At 43.5% G+C, this 20,000-nt stretch overlaps 1 protein-coding gene across 1 annotated transcript in view; it reads left to right on the forward strand.

The window, feature by feature from the left end:
- LOC122267646 (protein bark beetle-like) overlaps positions 1–20,000 on the forward strand; it is a 34,534-nt gene that overhangs the window by 992 nt on the left and 13,542 nt on the right. The window lies entirely within an intron of this gene.

Genomic DNA, 20,000 nt, shown 5'->3' on the forward strand with positions numbered 1-20,000 from the left:
GGATACCCACTTTGTACCCAGCGCCTCACCTGACGGTATCCTTTAATTCTGTAACGGACAGACCAGTGCGTGATGCTTATTGTGGGCGTGGTCTGTTACGGAGGGAGGATGGGCGTGATGCCTAGGCGTGGGCTTATTATGTGAATAAAAGTCAAAAGAGGTGATGGTGAAAAAAATATATATACTTATGTGTGTGTGGGGGGGGGGGGGGGGAACTTTGTGTGTATGTGTGTGTGTGTGCGTGTGTGTGTGTGTATGTGTATGTGTGTGTGTGTGTGTGTTTCTTTGTGTGTGTGTGTATGTGTATGTGTGTGTGTGTATGTGTGGGTGTTTCTTTGTGTTTATGCCAAGCTACTGTCCATATAAACGACCTGAAAATTCCGTTCTCAAGCCCTCTCCCTCTCCTTGTTTTGACATCATAGCTCCAGCCTCTTACGTCACAACCTGCAATGAACGCCGTGCAGAGAAACAATAAACTCAACAGTGAGAGTGTTCCTGCAACATAGGTTCGCCGACGACGTGTATGCATTCACCGTCTCTTGATATAAATAGCAAAAGAAGATTAACATGTCTTCTGATTAGCTGTGGCGGTTATCTTTCTTATCTCTGGCTTGCTCTACCTCTCTGCCTGCCTCCTTTTGATGTATTTTACTGACTTCATCTGACGGATACCAATCGTAGAAGAAATAATTAGGAGGATCTGTAGTTATGTTGTTGTATTCTGTGCATTTTAAAGAGGTATACACGTATACAAAGACAGTCACACACGCACACTCACACTTACTTTTACTCTCTCTCTCTCTCTATCTATCTATCTCTCTATCTATATATCTATCTCATACATTCTCCCTCACTCTCTCATGCATACTTTCTCTCTCTCTCTCTCTCTCTCTCTCTCTCTCTCTCTCTCTCTCTCTCTCTCTCTCTCTCTCTCTCTCTATATATATATATATATATATATATATATATATATATATATATATATATACATACATACACACACACACACACACACACACACACACACACACACACACACACACACACACACACATATATATATATATATATATATATATATATATATATATATATATATATATATATATATCAGTCCCTCACACAACACACACACACACACACACACACACACACACACACACACACACACACACACACACACACACACACACACACACACACACACACACACACACACACACACACACACACACACACACACACACACACACACACACACACTGTTACTGTACTCTCAAGGTGATGAACATAGAGTAATTGAACATGACACCTCGAGGACACTAATATTGCCATTGTCACTTCGCAATGATGTACCTCATTATGTACCCTGAAGCAATGCCCTTTATTGGCACCGTGAAGTTCCCAACCTTCGCTAATCCCGCCATTACGGTACTGGTATCCTTGGTAATTCTTTTCCGATCGTGTGGTGTGACCTGGTATTATCATTTACTCGGAGTGGTTATGTCCTTCACCCTTTATTAACCTCTTTATCTCCCGTTACTTGGCGACGTATCTCCTGGTCGGCGTCTGGTCGTTTCCGGGTCGTTTGTCCTGCTCTTGTGGGGGTTCGGTTGTCTTGCGTGTGCTTGCGACATTGTTTGCGGTTGCATGTGACCGCTGAGATCTGTTGGATATTGAGGAGTAAATGTCTGTTAGGGCGATTTCTGTGTACGCCGCTACGTCGTGCTCTCTCTCTGTTAGACTGTCTGTTTGTCTGTCTCTCTGTCTGTCTCTGTCTTTCTCTCTCTCTCTCTCTCTCTCTCTCTCTCTCTCTCTCTCTCTCTCTCTCTCTCTCTCTCTCTCTCTCTCTCTCTCTCTCTCTCTCTCTTAGTCTCTCTCTCTCTCTCTCTCTCTCTCTCTCTCTCTCTCTCTCTCTCTCTCTCTCTCTCTCTCTCTCGATCACTTCCGAGTATGAGCGATTGATTGATTGTGTGTGTGTGTGTGTGTGTGTGACCGTGAATGCACACATGACCTATCCCTTCCTCCTCGCTCACCTTTACAAGGCATCACTAATTAAAATCGTCACAGGTTAATATTGTATCCAGTTCAGGTTGCCTCGCTGGGCGGGAGCTCTCGGGCCATGTACACGCCTATGCATTCATTAACGCACAGAAATGCACATGCACACACATATATGTAGGGTCCTCAGAACACATACAAACACGGTTAGACACATACCTGCTGTAAATTGATCATGTATGCGTGTAGACACATAAATACTCGCGCGCACACACACATAGATACACACACACACACACACACAAACACACACACACACACACACATGGTCAGCATTTGTATAAACATGCATATAAAATATGTAACGTCTATGCATATATATCTATATGTACTGATTTTATTATCTGGTTTGCCCATTCTTTTGATCAATTACTCATATTGACATAAACTTTAATTCTGAAAAGGACAGATAATTATTTAATAAAGGACAAATAATGATGATGTTAACCTTAGTTCTGAAAAGAAAAAAAATAATTCTTTGATAAAGGACAAATAATGATGACGTTAACCTTAGTTCTGAAAAGAAGAAAAAAAATCTTTAATAAAAGACAAATAATGATGATGTTAACCTTAGTTCTGAAAAGAAAAAAAAGAATTCTTTAATAAAGGACAAATAATGATGACATTAACCTTAGTTCTGAAAAGAAAAAAAAGAATTCTTTAATAAAGGACAAATAATGATGACATTAACCTTAGTTCTGAAAAGAAAAAAAAAGAATTCTTTAATAAAGGACAAATAATGATGATGTTAACCTTAGTTCTGAAAAGAAAAAAAATAATTCTTTGATAAAGGACAAATAATGATGACGTTAACCTTAGTTCTGAAAAGAAAAAGAAAATCTTTAATAAAAGACAAATAATGATGACGTTAACCTTAGTTCTGAAAAGAAAAAGAAAATCTTTAATAAAAGACAAATAATGATGACGTTAACCTTAGTTCTGAAAAGAAAAAAAAAATTCTCTGATAAAGGACAAATAATGATGATGTTAACATTAGTTCTAAGAAGGACAAATAATTCATAGCAAGTTTCCTTCTTCTTATGACTTACTTCCGCGGCGTGTGATGAAAGGAAGTCTCGGGCGAAACTCGAGAATCATTGGAAGACCAAAACATGATCGGGATCTCTTACTCTTGTTCGCACCTTTTAGTCTATTTCTCTTTCTTTCTCTTTCTCTCTGTCTGTCTCTCTTTCACTCTCTCTTTCTCTCTCTCTCTCTCTCTCTCTTTCTTTCTTTTTCTCTTTCTCTTTCTCTTTCTCACTCTCTCTCTGTCTGTCTCTCTGTCTCTCTCTCTCTCTCTCTCTCTCTCTCTCTCTCTCTCTCTCTCTCTCTCTCTCTCTCTCTCTCTCTCTCTCTCTCTCTCTCTCTCTCTCTCTCTCTCTCTCTCTCTCTCTCTCATCTTGGCACCCGGCTCGCGTTTCTACCCAGAGGTATGGAGTTACGTTATTTTTTTTTTTGTCTTATTCGTCTGACTTTTTTCTCCTCCTCTTTTTTCTTTCCTCCCATTCGTCATTCCTTTTTTATGGGTGGATGGTTTTATGAGGACGGTGAGAGTGGATAGATGAAAAGGGGGTTGGGGGGGGAGGTGTTGGTGGAGGGGGAGAGGTAGAGGGAGAGGGAGGAAATGGGGAAGGGTAGGGGGAGGAGGGAAGTATATGGGTACACAGGGGGAGGGGAGGGGGGGTATGGGGAGGGGGAGGGGATCGAGGTATGGGGAATGGTAGGGGGTGGGGGGAGGGGGGAGGTTGGGATGTGTAGGGGGTGGAGAGAGAGGTTGTGTAAAGGGAGAAAGAAGGGGGAAGGGGGAAACAAGATGGGGGGGAGGGAGGGGGGGGAAGAGGGGGTGTCAAGCAGGAATGTGTACAGGGACAAAGAAGGGGGAAACAAGAGGGAGGGAGGGGGAAAGGGGGTGTCAAGCAGGATCGGGTAGGGGGTGGGGGTGGAGATGGGGGTAGGGGTGGTAGGGGCCAATTATCACTCTATGAAAATTCGCAAAACTACATCCTGTTTCCGCCCATTCGCCAACTTCATTAACAGACTAATTTCTGACCTGACTTGACCGCGTCCAGGTCTCGTGTGCATGACGAGGACCGGGGTGGGGTGGGGGGGCGAAGGGGAGTAGGGGTATGGTAAATGGATGGAGATGAGAAGGGGGAGGGAGAGGAGGAGGAGGAGGAGGAGGAGGGGGAAGGTGCTATGAAAATGATGATGAAGGAAGGAATGCGCGTACGAGATGACGATGGTATTAGTAATGATGATGATAGTGATGATGATGATGATGTTAATACGACCGACAGCCAAAGCATTTACGATAAGGATAATGATTATAATTTTAGTGATGATAGTTATAATATAGGTAATGATAAAGATGGTAATGATAACGATGATAATGAACAACACACAATGATGATGACAATGATAATCATGATAATCATATTTTTTGGTAATGAAGATGGTGATGACGTTAATGAGAATCGTCATAATGCTGCTACTGTTTCTGATAATGATGGTAAGAGAAGTAATGATGATAGTAATGATAATGATGATAGCAATGATGATGTTAATAATTCTATTAACAATGATGACAAGGATAATGGTAACGGTAAGGGTCATGATAAGAAAACGAGAAAAGAGAAAAAAGAAGGAGAAAACGAAAAAAGAACAAGAAGAAAACGGAAAAAAGAGAAAAAAAAAAGAAAAACGATGTAGAGAAAACGAAGAAAAACAAGGATCAAGTAATATCACCTTCATCATCATCACATTCATCTCCTCCTCCTCCTCCTCTCTCCATCTAGCCAGTCTCTCCTATTCTTCGTACTTATTCCTTTTTTGTCTCCCTTTTCAATTTGTTATTTTCCTCCCTTTCTATTCGTTGTTTTTCTCCCTTTCTATTCGCTCCTTCTCTCCCTTTCTCTTCCCTATTTCCCTCCAATGCTAAGCTTTTTTTTCTCTCTCTCTCTTTCTCTCTCTCTCTCCCTCCCTCCCTCCCCTCCCTCCCTCCTACCCTCCCTCCCTCCTTCCCTCCTTCCCTCCCTCCCTCCCTCCCTCCCTACCTACCCTCCCTCCCTCCCTCCCTCCCTCCCTCCTCCCAGTTACACCGAGATGTTTGTGTTGCATATTGCTTACAGCTGCAAGATTTAATGCTGTGTGTGCATTGTTGACGTGGAGACTATTTGCTGTGTTGAATGTTTTGGCAGAGAGCGAGAGAGAGAGAGAGAGAGAGAAAGAGAGAGATAGGGAGAGGGTGAAGGAGAAGGAGAAGAACGAGAAGAAGGAGAGTGGGAGTGAGTGAGTTAGAGAGAGAGAGAGAGAGAGAAAGAGAGAGGGAGAGGGTGAAGGAGATGGAGAAGAGCGAGAAGAAGAAGAAGAGAGAGAGAGAGAGAGAGAAAGGAGGTAAGGAGGAAAGAATAACGAGGCATTGTCATGCTATCTGCTTGGGCATAAGTGCTTGTATTGTAATAGACAAACAGTAATTACCCTTACTTGTCTGTACATGTGCGTGGATGTTCTCGTGTAACTGTGATTTTGAGCTGTTTATCACATTTCCTGTTACAATGGGAGATGGAAATTGAAATGTAGAATAAAAGAGGTATATAGAGAGAGAACGAAAGAGATGGAAGGAAGGAAGAAAGACGAGATAAAACGAGGAGAAGAAGAAAGAGAAGGATAATCGATGCCTGGCAATATCGAATGGAGGGAGTCCGAGCGGAAGTTCTCGTCATGCATTTGTCATGCGTAAGGAAAGGTCGCGCGCGGATGCCTGGCGATAGAAGCTTAGGGAGAGACGATTTTTTTTTTTATAGAAATAGGCCTAATCGGGTGAATCTAAAGAAATAAGATATCGCGCCTGTGATTCGTCGCCTGATAGCGTAGGCCTACAAGTAGACTCCTTATGTAGAACAGATTTGAATTAATGTAAATCACGTGGCTCTGACGAGGGCGTCGAAGCGTTAATAAGATATCGTGCATTACGGAAATATTCACTCACTCTCATACTCCTATATTTGTCACAGGGTCACTACCATCCCTCGATATAAAGCAAGGAACGTTCTGGAATCCGTAAGATCTTCGAAAAGGCACTACCATCCCTTGATATAGAGCAAAGAAAGTTCTAGAATCCGTAAGATCTTCGCCAACCCTGTATCTCGAAAAGGACACGAAGGATATTTTTTAAGTGCGCGCTGGAGAAAGAGACGAGGGGCGAGGAGATGTGTGTGTATATATATATAGCTGGCAGGGTCGTCAAAGATGCAAGAAGCTCCAGACTGGCGGTGGGTGGGTGACCTTCAGTGATGCATCTCTTGTCCGATGGCATCCTTCGAGAACATTTTCTCCTCAAACACACGACATTATGGTTGTGGAGATGTTCTCAATGGTGGACCTACTTTGAGACGTGTGTGGTATTGTTAGTGATTGTTATGTGATTGTACGTGTGAATCTCTCTCTCTCTCTCTCTCTGTCTCTGTCTCTCTCTCTCATGCCTATTCATGTGTATACAATGTATATAGTATGAATAAACATATCAAAATCAAATCTCTCTCTCTCTCTCTCTATCTATCTATCTCTCTCTCTCTCTCTCTCTATCTATCTCTCTCTCTCTCTCTCTATCTATCTATCTCTCTCACTCACTCTCACTCGCTCTTCTTTTTATTTTATTTTTATTTTGTATGTAGTTGTATTTATCTACATTCGGTTTTCCGGATTGGCAATGGGAGAAGGATAACCGTTGCAACGATCCTCATTTTCTCCTGTAGAAGAAGTCACGGGTTACCCACCTCGCCAAGATCCGTGACGGGAATGGGTACTCGAGAAGAAGTATGATATTTCTTCGTTCTCGCTATCATCATCAGCGTCGTCGTCGCCGTGCGATGGCAGAAGATAAGAGTAATGTGAACGACGTCGTGCGCACTGTTATCTAGCGTCACCTATCTCGTGTTGTTGGAGATCCATCGAATGTACCTTGTGTTCTTCCTTTCTTCTTCCTTCTCTTTCTTCTTCTTCTCCCCCACCCCCCCTTTCCATTATCCGCTGCGTTCATCCTTACCCCTTCCTTAACTCACACTTATGCCCTCCCGTGTTCTTCCTCCTCTTTCTTCTTCTCCCCCTTCCATTATCAGCTACGCTCACCCTTACCCCTTCCTTAACTCACACTTATGCCCGCCCTCGTCGTACTCAGGGCCAGACACCAAGCGCCATGAACACTAATCGATTCGTGGATAGATTATTCACGAAGGGGCGAAAAATCGAAGGGATTATGTGGCCACCGCATGAGAGAACGAGGGAGAGATTCATTTGAAAGAACTTTTATTTATGGTGGGAACTCGTAGGTACTTTCTCTTTACTTGATGTTGGAGAGTTGGCATTGCTGTACGTTGCCTAAAGTAAATATCTACACTCGTAATCCATTCATCTCCTTTTTAGTCAGTGTTTTGTTTACTTCTCTTTTTTGGTCAGTGTTTTGTTTACTTCGTCTCTCTCGTTTGTGTATAAGTTTGAGATAGAATATACTTATTCTGAGCATGTTGGTGTCGAGAATAGACTTATTATATGCACTTTGTATGTGCTAAGAATACAATTAATCTATGCACCCTGTTTGTATCGGGGATACACTTTTATTCTGTGCACCCTCATTCTATGCACCCTATTTATGCTGAGGATACTCTTATTCTCTACGCCATGTTTGCGCCGAGAATACAATCATTATATATACTTAGTTTGTACCAAGGATGACTTTATTCCGTGTACTCAGTCAGTGTCTGTCTATCTGTCTGTCTGTCTGTCTGCATCTGTATGCGTCCTTTGCTTGCTTTGGGACGACCGGCCTCCCTCCATGTCTTCCACTTCCGCAGTTCAGGCCGATCAACAAACGAAGGCCTTTGTTTCGTTCCTGAAAAGAATGCAAACACCTACTCCGGCAAGGCGTGTCGGTGTTGCAACAGGGTGGACTAGAGTTTCGGCGTCGAGCAATTGTGCAATGTAGTCAATGGACGAGTTAAGAGTGTCACTGCCTGCGTGTTCCTGTTGCGGGGCGGCGCTGTTTATGCTGCGACTCGGTGCGGTTGGTCATTTTGTGTGCAACGTTGCATGGCAGATTAATGTTCGGAGGGGACTGAGTGGTCGGCGGTGAGCCAACCTCTGACTATCACGGATATGGATGGTGATTCTCTCGCTGTTTCTCTCTGACTATTTATCTCTCTGTCTTTCTGTCACCCTCTCTCTCTCTCTCTCTCTCTCTCTCTCTCTCTCTCTCTCTCTCTCTCTCTCTCTCTCTCTCTCTCTCTCCCTCCCTCTCCCTCAGTCTATATCTCTATGTAGTTGTATGTGTACATACATGCATATATAAAAAATATATGTACATATATGTATATATTTATACTTATATGCATCGCATACGCACGCATGAGTACATACGTAGGTGCGTAATTACTGCAGCGACGTGGGTGTGGAGGCGCGGACGCACAAATCTGTCGCAGGGCTTTTACAACCTGCGTGTAAGTGTCACCTAACTCTCTCCCCGCTGGCCATCCCGATCGAGAGTGAATGGCGGAAAACAGCGCCGCCGCCTCGACACAAGACTCGCAAAACACTCGAGATTTTTCCCATCGTATAGCACGCGCTTTTCCAACCCTTCCCCCCCTTATTTCTCTCTTTCACTCTCTCTACATAGCTGTAAGTTTTTTGTAATATATATGTGAGCCGAAAGAGGGACTAAGATTGAGGTGAGGATAACCTATGTTACCTCATCCTTTTGAGATGTACATAATCACTTGTCTCAATAAACTCGTCAAAGTCAAAGTCAGTCTCTCTCTCTCTCTCTCTCTCTCTCTCTCTCTCTCTCTCTCTCTCTCTCTCTCTCTCTCTCTCTCTCTCTCTCTCTCTCTCTCTCTCTCTCTCCTCTCTTCCCTCTCCTTTTTCTCCCAGTCTTTTGAAAGTGAAATTGGGGGATTTCTGTTCGCGTGTCTTGTCGTAGGAAGCTGTGATACTTGTATCGAGGAGAGGATATTGTTATTATTCTGAGCACAGGTGCCTGAACTCAGGGTCGGATAGGAGGAATTAAAAGAGTAAGAGAGAAAGGGAGGGACGAAGGAATTGAGAGAGTGAGAGCGAAAGAGCAAGAGAGAGAGTAAGAGAGAGAAGGAGAGAGAGGGGGGGATATGGAGAGAGAGGGAGAGGGAGAGAGAGAGAGAGGGAGAGGGAGAGAGAGGGAGAGGGAGAGAGAGAGAGAAAGAGAGAGAGAGAGTAGGAAAAGGAAGGAAGAAAGAGGAGTAAGAGAAAACAAAAATATGAGAAAGAAGGAAGTGAGTGGGATGAGGAAGAAAGAGAAGGAAAAGAGATCAGAGGTGAAGGCAAAAAGGATTAAGATAATGATACTGGAATAGAGGAAGAATTATAAGAAGGTAGAGAGGCTATAGATATTAAGACGAAGGCGAAGTCAAAACATAAGAATATGACGTATTTTCGAATTCAGATGGTCTGCTTTCATATGAATATTTATATATGCATTCATTACTATCACTTGTACATGTTACATCATTTCCGAGCTCTATTTTTCCAACACTTCTTTCTTATATTTGTTTTACTATTCATTTAAACACAATAAATATTATAAACTAAACAAGCATAAATAAACATCAATTCATATAAATGAATAAACAAAATAATCATCATTTACTGAAGAACGAGAAACACGGAAATAACGAACATAAAAAGAGAGGAAGAGAGGAGAGAAAAAGAAGGAAGGAGACAGAGGCCGTGAGAAGATGGTATAACAAAAAGGACAATGACACACGCAGGAACTTTGTTATTAAGGCAACGTGATCTCGCATCACTTCACTTCCCATGACATGAAAAGATCAATCCAAAATTTTCCTCCCTTTTCCTGTTTCTTCTCTACGCTCACAGAAGCATTTGGTTCATTCACGTATATGGAATAGCGTTTCCGTATACACAGGATGTTTATTATCTAACATTCAATTCAAGTTTTGTTCCCTGCAATTCAATCGACAAAAGGCTATAGAATTGCAACAAATCGTTCACTCTGAGAGTATGCAAGAATCCTTTGTGTTTCGCTCGCAAGATCTGCGTGACAACCTCACCTCTCTCTCTCTCCCCCCTCCCCTCCCCACCCCCACCCCCCTACCCCCTCCCCTGTGACCCATCACGAATTCAGGGTTGCCAGATAAGAGAAGAGATGCCTTTGCAAACGTGATAAACGATTGATTGATTGATTGCGGGAGAAAAGAACTAAAGGGAATTCTATTAAACTTTACAAGTTCCGGCGGCCCACAGTTTTATTAAATACAATAGCTTGCGTAACTGGGAGGGTGACGGAGGGAGGGAAGGAGGGCGAGGTGGGATGGGATGGGCTGAGAGGATGCCGCAGCACAGAATTCCCTCCTCGGTGCAGACGCAGAGAGGAGAGGAAGGTCAGTTAGAGAATGTAAATTCGGTTCGATTTCGCACGCTGGTCACACTTTGCGTCTGAATCAACGCGGGAGAGAGAGAGAGAGAGCAAGGGTTATCAGCCTGTTTCCACTGTTTTCGAAACGGACTCGAAATAAGACGTAAATCCTCAGAGGGAAAAAGAAGAACGACATTCCTCTCCGAATTTGCCGTGGCGACTGTGGACTTGGAAGTTCAGAACCCGCTGTTACCTAGTTGTTGCCCTTCCCCTCACCCTCCCCCCTCCCCACTCACCCGCCCGTACCTGTCTCCGACTATCTCTGTCTGTCTCGAGAGAGATTGTAATCTATTGAAAAAATAAAATAAGTTTAATCGTATCGAAATAACGCTTATAGAGTGATACGATATTTATTGGAATTGGAATGTAAGTTAGGGAAGAATTGCGTGGTGTCCATGTTAACAGGGCTGCGGGCGCACTATCATCAGCACCCCTCCTCCCCCCTCCCCCCTCCTCTCCACCTTGTCTAGCCCGAGGCGGGTTCAACCCTCCCTCCCTCCCTCTCCCACTCCTTTACTACGAACGTATACGTACATACAAACACATATTACATATATTGAGACATATCAGAAGTATGCAGAGAAACAGAACCAATTTTTTTATACATTCTCATACAAGCACAGATGCGCTCATTCGCTTATTCTCTTTCTTTCTTCCCCTCCCCTCTTATACACACGCACGAACGCACAAATGTCTATGCATTCACATATTTACCCCCCTCTATATTTCTCTTTCTATCTCTCTCTCTCTCCCTATCCCCCCCTTCTCTCAATAGACTTTTCAATCAATCGCTTTCTCTCTCTTTCTCTCTCTCTCTCTCTCTCTCTCTCTCTCTCTCTCTCTCTCTCTCTCTCTCTCTCTCTCTCTCTCTCTCTCTCTCTTTCCCTCCTCCCCCTACACACGCACACGCGCACATCCACACAAACAACAGCCATCCATTTCTATCTTCTCGTTGCATCCATTTTCTACGTAAAATATCACGAATGGGAGAAGCCATTCATGTCCTAACGCTTCCCGTGGGAGTTGAGAGCGGGCAGAATAGGAGATAGGGAGAAGGATAGTGTGGGGGAACAAAAGGGATAGTAGTAGGAGGAATTAAGGTGGAGAAGGATAGTGCGGATAGCCGAGGAGGTGCCTGAGGGTGGATCGCCGCCCCGGGCTACCCTCATACCCGTCCACCTGCCTTTGTCCCGGCGGCAACAGGTGTCGGGGGGCGGGAGTTCCCATCCCCACGTGGAGACGCTCGTGTGCTGCTCTGCCTGTCACATCTCGGACTCGCTGGCAGAGGTTGCCGGTTAAAGAGTTGGGGAGTTTTCGTATTTCGATGTGAATATCGGAAAAAAGAGAAGGAAAGGAAGAGGAAACACTGTTACGCACTTGGTGATTTTTTTTTTTTTTTTTTTTTAATCGTAAAGATACAAGCTATAGTAGACGCAAGAAGCTACTGTCGACGAGCTAAATCATCACGCGCACTCAGTCTCAAGTACTTATGGGTTACTGTTGGCTGAAGCTGATCTGTTTGTACGTCGTCAGTGTGGTTAACTTCGGAGAGGATTTTATTATACTCTCTCCAAGTCGTAATGAAAATTGTGTTGGCGTAGATTCTGTCTTGGTAGGACTAAATTATTGTGGCTGATAAACTGTTCAGGCTTGATAAAAGGCAATCATGTATTGGACAAAGACCACAATATACAAAGTTTTTTGTTTTATTTCTTGTGGTATTGTCTATTTTCTTTCGTTTCTTTTTAAAACACCTTCACTCAACCCCAACTGGTGCGCTTGGGTGACCTCGTACCCAAATCGCTCCTCCCTTCTCTCTCCTCTCCCCTCCCCTTCCTCTATTATCATTTTCCTTCTCCCTCTTATCTCCTCTTTGTCCCCTTTCCTCTCCTTTCTTCACTCCCCTCTTTCCTCCTCTCCTGTTCCTTTTTCTATTCTCTCTCCTCTCCTTTCCTCGCTTCTCTTCTCCCTCCTCCCTCCATCCTCCTCCATCCCACCTTCACCCCTCCCCCTCCTCCTAGACCCCCATACCACCATGGTGTTTATTAGTGTTTACGTGAGTGTGGCTGCCCAATGATGGCCATGCCCTAATAAGGTCATCGGTCGGTCGGTTGGTCGGTCGGTCGGTCGGTAAAGCTCAGCTCCGCATACCCAGGCTTGTTTGCGTTGTGTTTGCCCGGCCTCAGATCCCGCGGGCACCTGTTATGGTCCACGAACTCTGCTGAGACTATACAGATCGTTCATGACATCAGATGTTTTTCTTGGTTGTTTGTCTGTTGTTGTTGTTGTTTTTTGGTTGCTATGTTTTTGTGATGGGAATCAAACGGAGTTATGTAAAAGCACCGATGGAGATGAAGCGAGAAAAGAACCTATGAATGCTTTGATATAGAGAATAATTTGTGATAATTTTACCTCATTCTAGACAGTCATAAAGTATAAAGAACAAATAAACGATGCAATATACAAACAAACCAAATCAAGATAATAAGAACAAACAAAAGAACAACGAAAAAAATAAAATCTACGCCAAGAAAAGAAAAAGGAAAAGAGGTAAAGAGAGAGAAAACAAAAACAGTAAGGCGAACCAGTACCTTTGTTTATGTTCGGCGGCACGTGTGTGTTCGCATGGGTATTCATTCTAGAAGGCAGGTGAAGAATGAGTGGGACAGGATGTGTATTCCCATGAAGGTGATGAGGGTTACCAGGCCACATCACGACACTGCACAAGGTCACCAGTCACCCACGTCACTATTCGCTTACGTAGGTACGGGCAATGGGGCTCGCATACCTTAGGTCACTTGGAAATATACTGACGGGCATTGGGCACAGATTGGTTAACAAATAATGCATGCGTGCACGCTCCCATTGCGAAAGATTGGGGGAGATGATATATATGTACAAATGTACGTAGGTAAATACGTACATACATGTATATATATATATATATATATATATATATATATATATATATATATATATATATATAGAGAGAGAGAGAGAGAGAGAGAGAGAGAGAGAGAGAGAGAGAGAGAGTTTTGACTTTGACAAGTTTAAAAGTAAATAGATACTTACATATTGAAAGGATGAGGTAACATAGGTTATCCTTATCCCCATCTAAGTAGCGAAAGAGACAGAGAGAGAGAGAGAGAGAAAGAAGCAAGAGAGAGAGAAAAAAAAAATAGAGAGAGAAAAAGAAGCGAGAGAGAGAGAGCCCCCCCCCCCCCCCCCCCCCCGTCTTTCTTGCATATCTGGGTCAAGAGGTGCAGTCTGACTCCTTCCGTCCCGGACGGCTTGGTACGTGTTCGGCTTTTTAGATGCAAAAAATAAAAAATAAAAAATTCACCTACAACTTAAAATGATTCACGCGCACACAAATGTGTTTCTTTCAATTCTTATTTTAGAAAATGATGTGCCAACTCACAACTTTATTGCAACTGAAATCAACAATTATGCAAAATTATCCATACAAAAGAAAAAAAAATGCTTTCCTCCACATATAAAAAAACACCATCAGGCTATTTATTACGTGATCAAATAGTTGTTTCCTCGATTTATTTTTCCCTCGGCCACCCCATCCTGTAACCCACCCAACCTACCGCCGCCCTGCGAGAGTATTCAGACCAGAACAGGGCGTGACCCTTTCTCGCCTCGCATCTTTTGTGCTTTCCACCCGCCCGTGTCTCGTGTATATTTTGGTTTCACACGCCCACCTGTGGTTGCGTCCACATGGGGTTGTCTTCACTCTGTGTCTTTTGTTTTTTGTCCTTTAGAGAAGTTTATGTTTTCTTGTTTTCTCTCTCTAGCTCTCTCTCTAGCTCTCTCTCTCTCTCTCTCTCTCTCACTCTCCCTCTTTCTCTTTTTTTTTCTCTCATGTATCTTTTCAGATTTTTTGTCTGTGGCCATATCTGCCTGACGTTCTCTTTCTTTCCCTCGCTTCACCCTCCTTCCTCTCTCTCTTTATTTCTCCCATTCACACTTACCATTGTCCCTTTCTCCCAATCTCTTTCTCCTTCTCTCTTTCTCCCACTCACACTTAGCATTGTCCCTTTCTCCCAATCTCTTTCTCCTTCTCTCTTTCTCCCACTCATTGTCCCTTTCTCCCAATCTTCATATCGCTTCTTCTTAGTTGCCTCATTCACAAGGCGAGTCCCTAACCTAACCCCTCAGAGATGCATGACACGGACATCGATTTCTAGCTATACGTCCGTGAAGTAGATAATAACCATGTCCACCAATTATTGGCTTTCCTCCTCCTCCCCCCTCTCTTATATTTTTTTCCCTGGACTCTCTCGTGTTCCTTTATCCCTTCCTCTTCTCTGTCCTCTTACTTTTGTTTTATTCTTGTTTCTTCATTTCTATGTTGTTGTTGTTATTTCGTTTTTCTCTCGCTTTCATTCTCTTTTATCTGTCAGTTTCTTATTCTCGTTCTCCCCTTTCTCCCCTCCGTCCCTAACACTTATAGTAATGGCTAGCTCATTACATAGTGTTTAAGTAAAGAGAAGCCAAGAGGGAAGGGGAATCTAGGTGTTTAATCCACCCTCTCTTTCTTTCTCCCTCTTCTTGCTTTCTCTCAAACCTCTTCTCTCCTTCTTTGTTTTTCTCTTTTCCTCCGCCTATGTCGCTCAGCTAGAAACGGGACCCAGGCAATTAATCCTACCCCCTCCCTCCCTCTTTCTCCCGCTTCCTGCTTTATCTCAGCGCGTTCTTTCCTTCTTTTGTCTTTCTCTCTTCTTCCCCTATGTCTCTCCTTCCCCTCCCCCCCTCTCCCCCCCCCCGTCCCTCGATCACGCAAACGGTCATTGTTTACACGATCACTCTCATTATCTCTCGCGTAATCACTGGTCGCTTATTCCACCAATACTCACAGGAGGCTATCGCTCTTCGCAGACTCCATATTAAACGCAGGTAAAATAACAGTAAACAAAGGATAATGATAATGTAATAAACGTAGAATTATTGCTTCCGTTCCCCCCTCGTGGTGTGGCACGTGACCTGACCCCTCGTGAGTCTCTGGTCCCGAGGGGGGAAGGGACGCTTGTAAAAATCAGTGCTGGTTGGAGAGACTGGTTATCAAAAGGCATAAATAAGGATAGCGGGAAGCCATAATCAGATTAGATCGTTATTTGGTAAGCGTAAGTGTATTCTGTTTTTTTATTTTTTAGGTAAAGGAATAAAGATTGAAGGGATCGGATATATCACTTTGATTTATATTGCATCCACTTTTAAAGCGATGATGATGGAGCGTGTTTTGATAACTGTCACGTGATCGCTTTCAAAGGCGCTTTCTCAGGGACAAATTCTTCTGGAGGTATTCACCTTGCATTGCAAATGACAGTCAAACAAACCTGCCTCGCGTGGAAAAATAAACGTCAATGAATTAACAGATGTCAAAATACTTCGATATCATTGGCTGACATTTCCTTTTTTATTGTCGCCACGCCACAGCAAATAATGAAAGACGACAGATTGTCTCGATAGGCCTACATCTTCCTCAGCCTAACGCAGCCGACTTCGTGTCTCGGGTCGGTGTCTACCAGCGACCAGTACCGTGTTCGAGCGACCCCTTACTTCCTCTCTTTAGTCTTTCCTGCTCCTTCTGTCGTTCGTTCACATGTTCTTCCTCTTATTTGATTTGATTCGTGGGAATGTCAACTTGTTTTTCATTCTTACTCGTCTTTGAACCTACGCCTTGTCTCATCGGGTCTCCAGGCACCGTCTTCGTCCTTATGTCCAACTGTCACGTCCACATTCTTCTCATCCGGCGTCCTCAAATCCCCCTCTTCCTCCCCTATCCCCAACTCCCTTCATTAATCCCCAAAGCATGTTTTCCCCTCCTAATTAACAACACGTTTCCGTGCGCAAATGCCGATCCATTACGGAGATAAACAAGGCTTTTTCGGTTTCCTTATAAGGCGTTCTTGTATTCCCAGCGGAAGCGTTTCTTGCATCGACCCGCATTCCAGGGGGCGGTCACGTGACACACGCACTCGCCGCGCTGAGCTAATCCCCTCGTCTAAGAGATCTTGATTTGGTTTATTGGTTGACGGGTTGGGGGGCGATTATCACACTTGATAGAGATGCCGAAACGGGTGATGTTTTTCTTGTGTGCGGATGTGGCTTATTAGGGGGAGAGGGGAAGGGAGAGGGAGAGGGAGAGAGTGAGGGGGGGGGGAGAGGGAGAGGGAGAGGGACAGACAGACAGACAGACACACACACACACACGCACACACACACACACACGCACACAGAGAGAGAGAGAGAGAGAGAGAGAGAGAGAGAGAGAGAGAGAGAGAGAGAGAGAGAGAGAGAGAGAGAGAGAGAGGGAGAGAGAGAGAGAGACAAGACAGGCAGAGAAAGAGTATATTTACCTGAAATATCCTCGCACGCATTTTCCGATCTTCTTTTTTTTTCCATGCCGGCACGTTTGCGTTTGTCATGCCAGGAGGTGTCATTATTCGAATCGCGTAAACACACATATCGCATCGGCAGTTATCCGCGAGTCAGCGAGTCACGCCCGTCAACGCACCGGAACAGATGAGGATCCGTGTCACGCTGCGGGACACTGACATACCTCCTCCTCCTCCTCCTTCAGGAAGTCTCCTTCAGGATGTCTCCTTCAGGAAGAAGTCCTGAAGGTGGGAACGGCAAGGATCGTGGAAGCTTCAAGGTTAAAAGGAGTGATGGAATATTCTGGAATTAGTAAGCGTTAATTGAGGTGATTGGTATGAATTATGTTGAAGTAATATAATAGATCTATTAGAATAATACGTATTGGGTCAAATTGTGATGAAAAAAAAGAGAAAATATAATGTACGGAAATGAAATTAGGTAAAATATCAGAGAATAGGATTAGAAAATATACATGAGAAAAAAAAAACAAAACATGTAAGACAAGTGGAAATAAAATAAAAATAGGAACGAGGTAAATCAAAATAAATGAAGGTCAAAGAAACAGATTTGATAATTTGAAGTAAGATTGAGATAAGAAGGAAATAGAACAAATATAAGAAGCAGCGAGGTGGTGACAGGGATAAAGACTGATTGTGAATATTTAATGAGGTGTAATAATTACAGGGTCATGGCTGCTTGTGCGTATCATGCACCGCACCGGGTCTTTGGTTGACAGAAGGTTGTGGTGTGTGTGTGTGCGCGTGTGTGTTTGTGTGTATGTGTGTACATATATTTATATACGTTTATACATACATATATAGATATACACACACACACACACACACACACACACACACACACACACACACACATATATATATATATATATATATATATATATATATATATATATATATATATATACTATATTAAGCAGTACCCTTCTTCCAAACGTAGGCCTACCTTGAAATGCCACCGAAGAACGGAATCTGGATAATCAATTAATCATTTCTCGAGGGAGAACTAGAAGTTATGAGGAAAAGGAGGGGGAGAGGGAGAGGTTGAGGGGTGGGGGGGTAAGCGGGAGCCAAGCCCGTTCAGGGGGTGAATGACACTCCGACATTGATCCATATGCTCACACTGCAAAGGCTTAATGCACAAAAGGTTCAAAATATCGCGTGTTCGTTCATACGCACCCGAGGGCCTGTCTGAACGTACGGACACTTTATATATATATATATATATATATATATATATATATATATATATATATATATATATATATATATATATGTGTGTGTGTGTGTGTGTGTGTGTGTGTGTGTGTGTGTGTGAAGGTTATGTTGATATTATTATGTCATCGTGAGATAATTATTTTCGAATGTTGGATTAGGTTGTTATGGTGGATGTGTATATTGTGATTTCTTCATTTTTGTTATTGTTTTTGTTTTATTTTTCTTTTCGCTTTTCTATTTCTATAATAATCGGAAATACTTCGGTGCAATTCGGATATAGTTTCACATGGCTAATTATCCCTAACCTCGAAAAAAAAAAATAAAATAAAAATAGAACTCGTTTTCTGTCTTCTTACTTTTTCTATTAACCTATATTCCTCCCTTCCCTCATTTATCAACCTATCTCCCATCCTCCTTCTTTCGCTCTTCTAATAACACCGTCTTCATTCCTTCTCCCCCTTTTCCTCTCTTCGTAGTTGCTATATCCCTTCCTTTTATACTCCCACTTTTTTATATATATATTTTTTATAAATCTAATTCAGTTTCACAAACTTGGCATGTCGGTATGCAAATCGTTCCTGCGTGTATGTGATGCTTTTTCATATTATTTTTATTGCCCTTGCTTGTTAACAAATAAACGCGTAAACAAGGCATTTGAATACGTGTTGTCAGACGTCGAGGGTCTTTGTGTCAGCATTTGTATTGAGTTATTTTGTGAGTTATTTATATTGTTTGTTGATTTGATTTATTGATATTGGGTGTGGTAATGCCCCTTTTGATGCTGGCTTTTGGGTAAGGGAGAGGGGAGGGGGGAGAGAGGAGGAAGGGGAGGAGCAGGAGGGGGATGAGGAGGAGGAGGAGGAGGGGGAAGAGGAGGAAGGGGAAGAGGAGGGGGAGGGGGAAGAGTAGGAGGAGCAGGAGGGAAGTTAGGGAGAGGAGATGAGAGAAGGGCAGGGAGATAGGGAGAGAAGGAGGGGGAGGGAAGGAGATGAGAAAGGGTAGGAAAAGATAGAGGGGTAAGGAGAGGAGGAAGAAGAATAGGAAGAGAGAGAGAGAGAGAGAGATAGAGTGGTAATGAGAGGAGGAAGAAGAATAGGAAGAGAGAGAGAGAGAGAGAGAGAGAGAGAGAGAAAGAAAAAGAGAAAGAGAAAGAGAAAGAGAAAGAGAAAGAGAGAGATAGAGAAAGAGGGGGAGGAGGAGAAACGGGGTTAGAGAGAGCGGGAACATTATGTGTGCGTTAGAGTACATACATACAATTTTCTCTCACCTTTGTAGGCTCCTAATTTAAAGCCAGATCAATGCATACAGGTGATTACTGGTCTTGACTTCCGGTCCGAACAGTCACTCAGACAGGCATATTAATGGGCAATTGATCCCCTGGTGAGGAGGCATAAGGCTCATCGGCCGGACGTGCACTATGGCGGTGTGGCCCTTATCGCAGGTGGTAGGGGTGCTGGATGTAACGTGTCAGCTGGTGCAATGCATAGGTTTTCTATTCTTGTTGTGGACTGTGCGACTCTCTGTTCTATGGTTTGTTTGTATGTCTGTTTCCGCTTCGTCTCTTCGTCTCTTCGTCTCTCTCTCTCTCTCTCTCTCTCTCTCTCTCTCTCTCTCTCTCTCTCTCTCTCTCTCTCTCTCTCTCTCCCTCTCCCTCTCCCTCTCCCTCTCCCTCTCTCTCTCTCTCTTTCAAATTCCCCCTTCCTCCCTCCCTGTGACATCATCTCCCTCCCTCCATCACCCTCACTCCTTCTCCCTTACTATCCCTCCCTCCTTCTCTCCTACTATCCCTCCGTCCTCCCTTATTACTCCTCCTCCCTACCCTTCTCCATCCTCTTATTTTCTCCCCCCCTGTG

Source organism: Penaeus japonicus, unplaced genomic scaffold (assembly GCF_977035675.1).
Source record: "Penaeus japonicus unplaced genomic scaffold, GWHDUDI00000001_assembly GWHDUDI00000015, whole genome shotgun sequence".
Classification (NCBI taxonomy): Eukaryota; Metazoa; Arthropoda; class Malacostraca; order Decapoda; family Penaeidae; genus Penaeus; species Penaeus japonicus.